Consider the following 12,780-nt stretch of genomic DNA (forward strand, 5'->3'; position numbering starts at 1 on the left):
TCCATACAAAGAGCATCATATAATTTAGACTCTACCTTTGAGTCTAAATTACCTCACTGCAACTCTATTTATCTCATAAAGAAGGTTATTAAAACACAAACACATTGAGGAAGATCTTCTACTACCACCAAGTCACAGGATATACTACCAAAATGAGTCCTACACAAAAGCAGTATTTTATTTCCTGCCTGCCTTCACTATAGCAAGTAACAGGACCAATTTCTAGGGTTAAAAGGAAGTATGTGAGAAAAAGGAAGAGAAGTTTTGGTTAACTTCAAGCTTCATTAAGAAATACAAAACAAAATCCAGGGACAAGAGTCGTAATTTACAAAATGGTAAAGAAAAACAAAATCAATAGAGGAGGAAGTTTTATTTTAAGCTTCAAGAGAGTATTATAAACAATGGAGAGCTTAGAAAAGTATATGTACAAGTACGTTATTCAACAATATCTCTTTAAAAGAAGATTATTTGCACTAAAAAAGACCCTGTGGAATCGATTTGATAATGTAATATTTACAGAGGAATATACAGTAGGGGCATTGGAAGCAGAACTTTTATTTGAAAGGAATATTACACAAACTGGATACAGACCCTACAGTTTGTAAATCTTCATTACAGTTGTGCGTTTTGTTATATTTTGATTAAATAAAATTTGATTTCTTTTTTCCTCTAGAGGCAGCTCACCACTGCAAGCCTGGAAATCAGCAAAATGAACAAAGCAAACCCATTCTGCTAAAGAGCCTGATTATGACATGGATTTTGCCATTTGACTTAGTGGGAGCAGGACTCAGGTTTACCAAAGATTTAATATGGTTATTTTTGGCTCTATGTCTTTATGCAGGAGGGAGCAGGAGAAGGGAGAGGGAGCATAGGACAAAATCCACTGCTGACACATGGAAATCTCTCAATGAGGTGAGTTTGAGATTTAGGTGCACAAGAAACATGATGCAGGATCAGGCTCTCTGGCAGCTTCACCTACTCAGGATGAATTTTTTGTGACATTGCTTTTTTTCACTCAAAAAGCCAACATAATCCACATTAACAAAAACACTTTTTCTAACTATACACTGGATCTATCCCAATAGGTACCCCTGGCCACAGAGGATAGGTAATCTCAGAGCCAAGTCCAATACCCTTCTCCTAAGACACAAGGCTATCTTGCATCCTTCCTACCCTGCACCACACATGACAGAGAACAGTCCTACACTATCTGCTGTGAGCAGATTTGGCAGCCAACAAACTCCCCCAGTGCTCACATGAAGCAGAACTTGTTTCACTGAGAAGATGGCTAACAACCCAGAATGAGGGTTGTGAATGTTCCTCATCGGATAATTTAGGACTGCAGCTGTGGGAACTCACATTCTTCTCCTGCTGAGCAACCCCTGTTGCTCACTGCTGAAATGCAGGTGCATCTCTATACTTTTCAAAGACCACTACTTCTTAATAACGGGATGAAATACACAAGGTTTCTACACAGAGCATCATCCTTGACTCCAACAGGAAGCTCCATGCAAGAGCATTTGAACACTTAGATACTTTCCTTACAACCAACTCACAATCAGCTGAGGAATTACAAGGGGGGTAGGGGGATTAACAGAGTTGTTTTCATTTTTTGCAAAGCCCTCTTTCAGCAGAGGTATTTCACAGAGTTGCTCAAGTGAAAACCTGCTTTTCTGTGCAGAAGAGACACATCAATCCTACTGGGAGAAGACAGTCCTTTGAATTGGACAAAACATATGGTAACAAAAAAATCCAGCCACTGAGCCTGATCTTTGCTCTTTCAACAGTTTTTGTTCAGATTTGTGCCTAACACAAATACAGCAAAGTAAGTTTTAAGCATCTAACAGGATATTATTAAGGAGAAAGTAAACCAGAACAATCTTCACTTACCACATCCAATTTGCAAAAAACAAAGATACCCAGCACATGTATGAATGGCTTCTTTAAAGTAAGAGAGAGAGCAGAGTTGATCTTTATTTTCGTTATTTAAAAAAAAGTTTTTTCCTTAAAGTAAATATTCAGTCTTTATTTTACATTAAGTGCTTTTTAAAATTTCATGTCTTCACAAAATTGCATTTAAAATTTGAAGTAAAATGTATTTCAAACAAAAATACTGTGCAACTTCAGCACTTCTTTTCTCTCTTAAATATTGAAATAAATAAAATAGTTAAGTCTTTTTTCAGTTTGTTTGTTTTTCAGTCAGTTCTACTGTAGATCAATTCCAGTTTGACCTGGGTTTATACACATGCTTAAAAGAAAGTGAAATCAAGACTTTAAAAAAATTCTTTGTATTGCACCAGCTTAGGGCATCCCCAGAACTTCTCTGAACAGTTGGCAGCCGGCTTCCCGCAGTCCAGGCTCCTGTGCCAGATGAAACAGGTACAGAAGGGTCAGGGCAAGGAGAAGTATCAAAGCATCCTGGCTTCTCTCGGCCTTCTTCTGAAATGTCTTGCTTGAAGGATGCTGGAGTCCATGAGGGCAGGGCTGACTGCAGAGGGAAAGGCAATAGAAAGTAGAACTAAACAAACTCAAACAGACAACAAAAGCAAGTGCTCAGAATAAAACAGAAAAAGCACAAACCAACCTTCCAACACTGTTTGCATTCTAGGGCTTTGAAAACATAGATCGACAGACTCAGTTTCAACTGACTGGGGGAGCTACAAGTAAATATGAAGCAAACAAACGGGATATGAAGGAGCACATCCGAAAGAAAGGCACCAAATGCTGTCAATCTTTCTTACTGTGAACGTCATTAAATAACCTTCATCATTCAGCTTATATAGCTGTCTCTTCACTAGAGGTTAAGATTTTTGCTTATGAAATCCTCCTCTGATTACACTGCTATATTGCTAATTAGTTGAACAGAGCCATGAGTGTATGCAGCACTGCACAGAAGACATTTTTAGGATTCTGAACCGTATGCACAGGGGCAGCAGCAACGTGATAACTTCTGGAAACACGTGAAAATTTGCATTTTGCATTTAATTTAATCCGTGAATGGACTAAGTTGTATACCACTAAGCTCCTGAGCTTAAAAAAACTCATGTTTATTCCCACAAAATGGGAGGGCCTGCCCCACAACTTCCCCACACCTCTCGTATCAGTTCTGGATGACTTGGAGGTCCAAAATCTTAGAAGCTGCCAGTGACAGGAAGAATAACTCAATGATATGAACTGGATGCAACCCCTTAACGAGGTATCAGAACTTGAAATTGCAACATCTGTGGATTTTTTATTTTTATTTTTTTCTAAATGTTACTATAACTTCCATCCTCTGAAGCTGGCAACTCAACACTCATGGAAATCAGACAGGAACATGAAAAAAGTTCCAACCCAGTTTCAGTACTCTATGGTATTTATACAGGTTGGGCTTTTTCAACCCTGGTAAATATCTGGCAAAGAGAACAAAGGTTGGTAGGGTTTATTGTAATGGCTCAGTCAGCAAAAATTCAGCCTGGCTACATTCCTGCACTGTGAGGGTTTGTCAAAACAACCCCATGCCAGCATGAACACATGTATATGCCTCATACTTTACATATACTCATAGTGACACATTTTATACAAATAAGAGAAAAATAGAAGAAAATACAAAATGGGTGTTTATTGGAAACATCTACATATGCTGCAGCACAAAACACACTGGGCAGATTTTGCAGTTTTTATAATGAGACAACTCCCAGTGGGGTCAATACAATGTTTGCTTGAGGAGTCGATTCAGTAAAACTGCTTGCCATGTGAAAGAGGCAAATTGTCTGAGGATCCAGGTTTTGAAAGCGCCACAGTTTGATGGTATTTGAATCATAATTTCAGGATCCATCTCAAAACATCATTAAAAGAATTAACCAAAGAAAGGCAAGGCAGCCAGGAGAATGCTGTGGTGCCCCAGCACAGCCTGGACTCAGCGGCTCTCTGGGTGCAGCTCTGGTTTGCTCCACGCACCAGCAGGCAGCAAACTGAGTCTCTGTCTTCAATCAAGAGCCTAAGCTGAGGACTGTAAAATGGCACACTGGAACTCAAAATGAATAACTAATGTAAAAGCTCAAAGGCAAAACAATGCGGGGAGGGGATTCTAATAACACATTCTGTTGAAACAAATGGCCGTCTCAGAGCTTGTCTACACCATACTAGCAAGCGTATTAACAGGGAGGTTTCATTCAATAAAAGCAATAGCTAAGAAAGCTCAGTGCTAATCCTTCTGAAGCCAGTGGCAAAGTTCTCCCTGGACCGTGTTTCAGCAGCCCAGCCTCATCATTCATGACCTTACCACATATGTGCAATGTTATCCCAAGCATATTACATATACAAGAAATAAATATCCAAGCCACAAACCCACAAACCTGGGGGCACCAGGGTGGAGGGAAGAGATGCAAAGTGAAGTAAAACAGATTCCATCTTCAACCCTATTCTGCCACATGCCTCGTGGCCTCCCTTTATTGTCTGTAATGTCAGAATCCCTTTTCTTAAAACTTCTCAATACCATCATGCTTAAAATTTTAAACTGTTTTTATGCAAGAGATAAGGTCTGCCCCTGCTAACATGTCCTCTAAGTACCACAGAATGGAATATGCTAAGGATCTGCGCACACAGCCTTTCTTCCCACAAATCGGCTGCTCAAGCAGCACGTCACTTCCTCACTTCCACCTGCTCCCATCTGTGAATCAGTTTGCAGAGGATGGCTCAGGAAATTCTGTGCCTTTTCTAAGATCCTTTAGTATGAAGCAGTAGAAAGGGGCCAGAGAACATAGCTCACATGATTAAACCAACATGGGTAAGCCTGAATTTGGACCTGAGATGAAACTTTCCTTTATTCACATTCCACATTGGAGTGGTTTTATTTTGGGATGTGGTTTGTGTGGGAGCATATAAGTTTCAGGAGAATCTACGGATAGACTTGTGCTAACCTTCCTCTAATAAGAAGGACGTCTTTGGATGTGGACTGCAAGAGCCAGGCTTGTGATTAGTTGAAGGACTGTACCTTCAAAGATCTCCTTCTTATAAAGCTCAGAACAGCAGGTCTCATTGAACTGCTGAAATCGCTGGGGAATACAGAGCATCACAGTTCTTTCTCATTTCAAAGATGACTTTATTTTTCAGGTATGACATAGAATTCACTTTCTTTATGCCTTCCTAGTTTGGTTTGGGACTTACGTGTCTTTGAGGATACAATTGGCACTGTGCAGTTTCCTCATTTCTGACCCGGCTATGCTGGTGTCAGCCCCCTCCCTGCTTTTTTTTTCCTCCCCACTGCATTTATGAAACTTCCTCCTATGTATGTTCTACCTCATAACAGTGCCATTTTCTTGTCATCTGAGAGGGTCTCATGCAAGCAGCCCCTTGCCTTTGCTTTATCTTTGACTTATGAGCTGACCAACTTTCTTTCCCTGTTCCCTGTCTTCACTCCAGCAGCGCCTACCCTGACAGTATTTCATTTCCACATCAGCTCTCCGTTCGATATTCACAGTTAACACTGCTTTACAACCTAGTTTAAACAAGTATACTTTTAGCTTCCATCTCTACATCTTCACCTCCTCCTTGTGATCAATGCCTTCCTATGGCCAGTACCACTGCTCAGCCTACTTGATTAAACTGTGAGAAGTAGATTTCTCCTCAGGTTGGTTATCTCAGTCTAATATGATATCCTGAGGAATTCAAAGACCACTCTGCTCTCCATAACAACAAATTTATTTTTCCTTCCTTCCTTCCTTCCTTCCTTCCTTGCTTCCTTCCTTCCTTCCTTAGGACTAGCTTGAACTGTCCATTTACACATTACTACACATTACAGGACTAGCTTGACTGTCCATATACACATTAATGGCATAAATAACAGTAATGGGTACTTTTGTACGCCATCTGTAATAAATGTCTGCTGGCAGCCTTATGCACTCTGTGAGCTGTGGCTTCTTTCTGAGGGCACTGCGCTACCCAGTTGTCACAAAGATGGGTGGTTAGGTTGCGAAAGGATTAAGACTGTATGCATTGTTATACTAACTGCATTTGTGAAACTAAATCAAGATTTAATGAATTATGGGCATCTGATTATTGTTTGTATTCCAGAAGAGCCCAGAATGTGTTAGGCATGGTTCACAAAAGACAATGGTAAGGACTCCACTTGGAAAAAAATATATTTAGAGTATGTCTAAAATTATATTTAGAGTATGTCTATTCTGCAGTTATTGCGGTGACTGAAGTTCTTCAGAAAGATATATCTGGATAAATTTCAGCTAGCTAGCCCAGGTGCTGCTAGGACAACAGTCAGTGCAGCAGCACAGAGCTGAGAATGGGCTGCAAGAGTGTGCAAGAAGCTGAGTAAACACAGCAGTCAGCAAATGCTGAGCCCTGTGCTGCCATCACTGCACCAGTAGCCACGTGCAGTTGCCTGGTGCCAACTGTGGTAAGCATCCACCTCTCAGACTGCAAAAAGTAGATAAAATTAACAAAACTTGGTGTTCCTCAGCTCATGAAAACTGAGCTCTCTTCAGTTCTTTAATAATTCAAGTGTCTGTTTCACCTGTGCGTCTTTCCATGCCAAAGTATACTTTGGCTGTACAAAATGAAAACTCTTTAACTCATCTGTGTGATATGACTGCTACATGAACACAAGAAATGGATGCAAGATAGATGCTAGAAATCATGTTCCTTGTTTGCTTTCCATTTGGCACATTTCTATGTACTGCTCCCTTTCCATTTTTCCTATTGTTCACATGGCCATGTCACAGACTAACAACAGAAGGAAAAAGAAATTAAGGGAGAGAATGTAATACTAGTAACATCGATGTAAGTGCAGGGATTGAAGGGCAGAGAAAAAGAAGCAATCAGTTTGAACTTTTTTTTTTTTTTAATCTAAAGGATTTCAGGTTTATGGTATTCCTTTGAAAACTGTGAACGACTGCATCTCTAGACCAGATTCTGCTCTGAGTTACAGTAATGTAAAATTAGAGGAAATCCACTGGACTTTAAAGATATGACTCTGCTTACAGTAAGGTCAGTATGAAATGAGTGAGCCAACATAAGATTCATGCAAGTGCTGATTCCCTCTATTCTTGGTTAGGAAGTGTCTGCTATCTTGACTGCTGTGCTCTTCATTTTAACGTCTGTATTGTCTATAGGTGTGTATGTAGCTGTGCACATGTATTTCTGATATATGTTTAACTACACACACACAAGATGATACAAATGAGCCAACTACGTCCTCTCAGGGATTTTGGCAGATACCTGTATGCCTGTGCCTCCCCCCTGGAAACCACCTGAAGTTTGAGCTTTTGGTAAATACAGAAGAATGGCAAAATATTATGAATTTATCTGCTGTATTCTTTCAGAGAAAAAAGGACTGGTTGTGGAATGAATGAATGTTTTCATCAGTTAAAGTACACTTCTCATTGACAGTGTTAAGTCACAATATCATTGATTTGACACTTGATGGATTATAATACACCAGCAGGAACAGAACAGCAACAGAAAAAGATTGTCAATATGGAAAAAGCTCAAACAAGGCTTTCTCCTCACAGGTGCACGTGACTCTTACATTCCCTATTCTACACTATAAACACATGGAGGTATTTTGTAACATTTTGTAGCACACTTAATTCTGAGGGCAGATTATTAATGTAATCTAAACATCAGTAGCATCATTCTGGATTTACATCTACGTACCTAAGAGCAGAATCTGGCCACTGATTATTCTAGGCCTAAAGTCAATAAAGAATTTGAGGTAAGCTCTATGACTGGATCCTCTTTTTTTTTTTTTTAAGGTTTATGGAAAGAAAAAATTGTTGAAAGAACTCTCACAGACAGTACTGTGCCCAGAAAAAGAAGAGGAATCTGTTTGGACAGGCTTCATTCACATATTAGAACAATATGTATCCAAAGTCTTCATTACAAGGCTGAGATTTTTATTCGGGAATCAAATATCTCCAATTTAAGAACTACACACTGCCCATATAAATGTCTATTTTGCCTTTGATTTAAATGGGGTCATGATTTCACCCTATTTGTTGGCATTATACGCATCAGTAAAAACACAACCTTAGAACCTAATTTTGTCTCTGCTCCAGGAGTATTTTCACCAGCATTAGGACAGGAAAACATAACCTACATACTAAATCTTTTTATAGACTTCACTTCTGACTGTAAACAAGGCTGGATCCTGCTCCCACATAACTTCAGTAAGTTTCATAAGAGGCACATACTCATATTTTGAATGTGGCACATACTCATAAGACAATTTAATCCACAGTATTTACTCCTACAACAAAGTTCACTCAAGGGTCTCTTGAAAATCCAGGGAACAGAGATTTCACAATCAGTGAAAGACTTTTCAGCTAGGACATACCTTTTGAATTCTGCTGCATGCTTCCTCCTTTCTGGGAAAGTCGCTGGGAAGGGAGTCACTCTTCTCCATTGCCCATGGAACTTTAATGAGTATTGCTTTGGTTTATTTCAAGAGAAGCTATTGAAAAGCAAACAAAGTGTCTCACAAGACACTACAGAGAGAAAAATCTGGGCGACACAGAAAAAAATGCTGTGAATTAAAATTTAAAAATGGAAAGAAAAGTATAGGTGAGGTATTTTTCCATATCATTTCTTCCATGATTCTGCTCCTCCATCTGTTTTGTCTTTGATGTCTATGACTTGCCATTCATATGCCGTCCCTATGCTTGGAAATTGCTATCCATGAAGTGAAAGGTGAAGGAAAAGTAATTTAATAATAATAAAAAAAGGTAGAGCGGAGTGAGGAAAAGATGCAGGGGTGCAGGAAGGAAGAGATCTATTGAGTGTAAAGGTATCCAAAGGACGGATGATGGAAACGTGTTCCCCAAGGTCATGGTCTTCAATGGAGCTGCTTGTGTCTTCAAGCTGTTAAAGACAAGTGTAGCAGATGTACAAGAAGAGCCAAACTCCACATGGTACAGTAAGTGCAAAATGCAGAAGCCATCACACCAAGGGTTTCCTTGTCTTCGGATATAGTCCGCCCACAGTGGTTCTCTAGAAACAGTTCTATCATCAAGTAGACATCCATTGCTTTTTTGTGTTTTTTTTTTGTATTTTTATTTAAAAAGTATCTTTTTTTTTTTTTCTAATAATATATAGAATATATAAATAATAATAATTAAAAAAAACTATTTGGGTTTTCTTTCATGCTCTCCAACCCATCTGTATTTTTTGTGGTTTGCTGATATATATATTAAAAGACAACAAAATCAACTCTGCTCACTATTAAAAAAAAATATTAAATCCACCTTTTATGTTTCCAGAGAGAAAGAGAAGGGAGGGGAGGTGGGAGAAAAACAAACTAAAATGAAAAAAAAAAAAAAAAAAAAAAAAAAAAAAACAGGAAAATCAAAACCTTCTGTCTCTTCAAAGTAGTTGTCAAGAGCTTTAAGCGCTTGTGCTTTCAGTGTACACCCCACGGGAAAAACAACAACAACAACAAAAACAAAATAAAACAAAACAAAAACCAAGGACCTAAAATTAAAAAAAAAAAAAAAAAAAGAGAGAAAAAGGTAATAATAATTCTAGTAGTAAAATGGACAGCAAATTGCTCAGAGTTTGTGCGTCTTTTTAATTATTTTAGCAGCCGCCCTTTTTGTCTGCAGAGGGAGAGCTGCCACCACAGCCACCTCCTCGGCTTGAGAGAGGCTCTTCTGCATCGTCCTCGTCAAAGCCGTGAAAGGTCGAGGTGTCGCTTTCTGACGTGGAACCGAACAAGTCCTCCGTAGTGCGTGCTGGCGCTGCTTCGTCCCTCCTGCCTTCTCTTCCCAAATGAGCTGACATGTATGATGAATATATCAGCACATGGGTTAAGCAACAGGCATCATCATCATCATTTTTTTAAGCATCATTATTATTAAACAATACAGACTATCGAGCTGAGAGGTGTGTGCTTGTACGTGCCCACACACCTCAACGTCATAACTTGGTAGAACTGCAGTAAGAAAATAAAAAAGGGTCAGTTTCTCTTTCAAAGAAAAAAAATATCTACAAATAACACAGGTGCCCATAGCTATGGCAGCGAAAGGGTTAATCATATTTTCCTCTCTTCAAAAGACATTAAAATATTTTCTCGTGATTACTTAGATCAATTTAAAAAGAATTTTAGACCGTGTAAGTAATTAGACACCATTAGAGCTTCTAAGCACAATGACTGTCCTTCAGACTGGCATCAACTGTCACAAATTTACTGCTATAGAAATGTAACCCATTAGACATCTCATCAGCCTCAGGACTTTTATTCCTGTCCTTCACCTGATCCTAAACAGCCTCTTCTATGGAAAAAATGAAATACATTTTGAAAACTAAGTGGAAGTAAACTAAATAAATGCTTTTATTCCGATTTCATGTCATCTCCTTTAAAAATACGCCCCAAACAAACAAACAAACAGACACAATTCAATAACTAAAACAACTAAGATGAGAAGTGACCTGTCGTGGGGAACACTGAAAAGTTCAAAAGTGTGCGTTAATCCAACTTTCAGTATGCAACAGGAAATTCTCCACACAGAACATCAATGTCAACAACAACAACAAGACTCTTGAAAATAGAAGTCAAGTACTGGTATCTGTGAAATTGAGGTTTATTTTCTCCCTCAATCAAACACATTATGTGATTAATAGCATAACCTTCAGAATCCCTCTCCAATAAAGGTAGAGAAAAAGATATTTCTTGTGCCCCAGCAAAACGAAAGGGTCAGTGTGTAGGGGACAACTGATTCATTACTCGGAAACACTAACATGATATTAAGTAACCGACTGTTTGGTCCCCACTCCAGCTACACCAATCAGCCATATAACTGCGTGGTTAAGTACACTGCATTGCTTGAGAAACGAAGAATTAAACCCTGTTCACAAAAATAAAATGGATATAACAAAATAATTGGTAGATGAACCACCTTACAGGGATGTGGTATTACTCGTCTTGTGAAGGGAAGAAATAACATAATTTCCATGACCTCTCTTTCAGTATAATGAAAATGTTGCCCATTATCAAGAAAGAGAAAGATGGCAGCCACCAAAGAGTTTTCATTGTTTTAGTTTACAGATTAGTGTGTGGTTGTACCTTAATTGCTTCCATCACACATCAGTCACACCATTGCAGACCCTTACGAATGACCCAGGTGGGTCCGAATTTGTACAAGGATAGCATTTAATGGAACTGATTTTGCACAATTTAGGTTACATGCGGATCTACTTGTTCTATCACACTAAGCCATCAAGGGATTTAATGTATTTGTGTTACATTCTGATATAATCACCATAGCAATGTTTAAATAGCAAAAAATACGGATCTGTCTCACTGCGCCGTATCAGGACAAGGCTGAAATGAGTTATATTGAACTACAGCAATCAAGGAGAAGAGGAATGCTCTTCCAAGATGGCACCACAGACCACATGAGCTTCCCCCTTTAGTTATTAAGAAGCAAATGCATATACACTAAAAGGTCCATGCCACTGACTATGCAGGATTCATAAGGATGCCCCTGGAGAAAACCAAAGGGGTCACCAGTGGTCCTCTGGTGACCAGTCAGTATCACTTCAGGATATCTTCAGAGGTCACAACAACTGCAGAAGGCAATTTGTCAGTGAGAGCCTAGTCCTGCTCCCACTGAATCTGGTAAGAAGTTCACTATGAATCTCAGCAGGAATATGAGAAGGCCATTCCTTCATCACGAGAACACTTCACATAGCATTGCAGCCATCACGCAACAAACATCTTCCAGTGACCACAGAACAGAAGCAGCAGCAATACTGAATTTCAAGGTCTCTTTGGTTTTCAAATTTACATTTTATGGTCTTATCACCACTAGTATCACCACTGTCCAGAAATATCACAACTGGAAACTTGGACCAAAGCTGGAATATGCAGTTGTTAGAGGTCTCCCATTCCCTCTACCATTGCCACCACCTCCCAGACAAACTCTGAGTAGCTGCTCAGCTGGGACAAAAATTAAAAAAAAAAAAAGAAAAGAAAAGAAAAGAGAGAGAGAAAGAGAACAAGAGAACAAAAGGGGGGAGGGAGGGAGGGAGGGAGGGAGGGAGGGAGGGAGGGGGGAGGGAGGGAGGGAGGGAGGGAGGGAAGGAAGGAAGGAAGGAAGGAAGGAAGGAAGGAAGGAAGGAAGGAAGGAAGGAAGGAAGGAAGGAAGGAAGGAAGGAAGGAAGGAAGGAAGGAAGGAAGGAAGGAAGGAAGGAAGGAAGGAAGGAAGGAAGGAAGGAAGGAAGGAAGGAAGGAAGGAAGGAAGAGAGAAAGAGAGAGAAAGAGAGAGAAAGAGAAAGAGAGAAGGAAAGTGAAAGAGAAGAGAAGAGAAGAGAAGAGAAGAGAAGAGAAGAGAAGAGAAGAGAAGAGAAGAGAAGAGAAGAGAAGAGAAGAGAAGAGAAGAGAAGAGAAGAGAAGAGAAGAGAAGAGAAGAGAAGAGAAGAGAACTGTCCAGAAATGAAGAGAACTGTCCAGAAATAAAGACAACTAGAAATGGGAAAGACACAACTGCCTACATTTAAAAAGAGAGAAGAGGAGAAAATGGAGAAATAAAAACCTCTTTAAACAAAATTAATGATAGTCATCTTGTAAGAGGATAATTCTTGACAGCTACCCCCATCTCTACCCTGTAATTTCCTCCCTCTTTCTTTTTTGGATGAAGAAATGCATGAAATGTGTAATCAATGGAAATGCTTGTCATGCAACTTTCATAAATCTTGTAAGTAATTTATAGTTGTAATTGCAGCATTTGAAGACAGAGCCCATTCTTTAACATTGTCATAGGATTTTCTCCTTCCATTTAAAGAACAACT

At 39.3% G+C, this 12,780-nt stretch overlaps 1 protein-coding gene across 8 annotated transcripts in view; it reads right to left on the reverse strand.

The window, feature by feature from the left end:
* Window positions 1-12,780, reverse strand: part of DPF3 (double PHD fingers 3) — a 159,602-nt gene that overhangs the window by 17,312 nt on the left and 129,510 nt on the right. For 2 of the 8 annotated variants that reach the window (XR_014693664.1, XR_014693665.1), the window contains 2 exons: window positions 8,330-9,764; window positions 352-2,488 (listed from right to left, as the gene is read on the reverse strand). The exons of the other annotated variants lie outside the window; for them this stretch is intronic. The gene's annotated coding sequence lies outside the window, so the exon portion shown is untranslated. Of the gene's footprint in view, window positions 1-351; window positions 2,489-8,329; window positions 9,765-12,780 lie in introns of those variants that run through there. 8 annotated transcript variants of the gene reach the window in all.

The sequence above is a fragment of the Aythya ferina genome (genome assembly GCF_964211825.1).
Source record: "Aythya ferina genome assembly, chromosome: 5".
Lineage (NCBI taxonomy): Eukaryota > Metazoa > Chordata > Aves > Anseriformes > Anatidae > Aythya > Aythya ferina.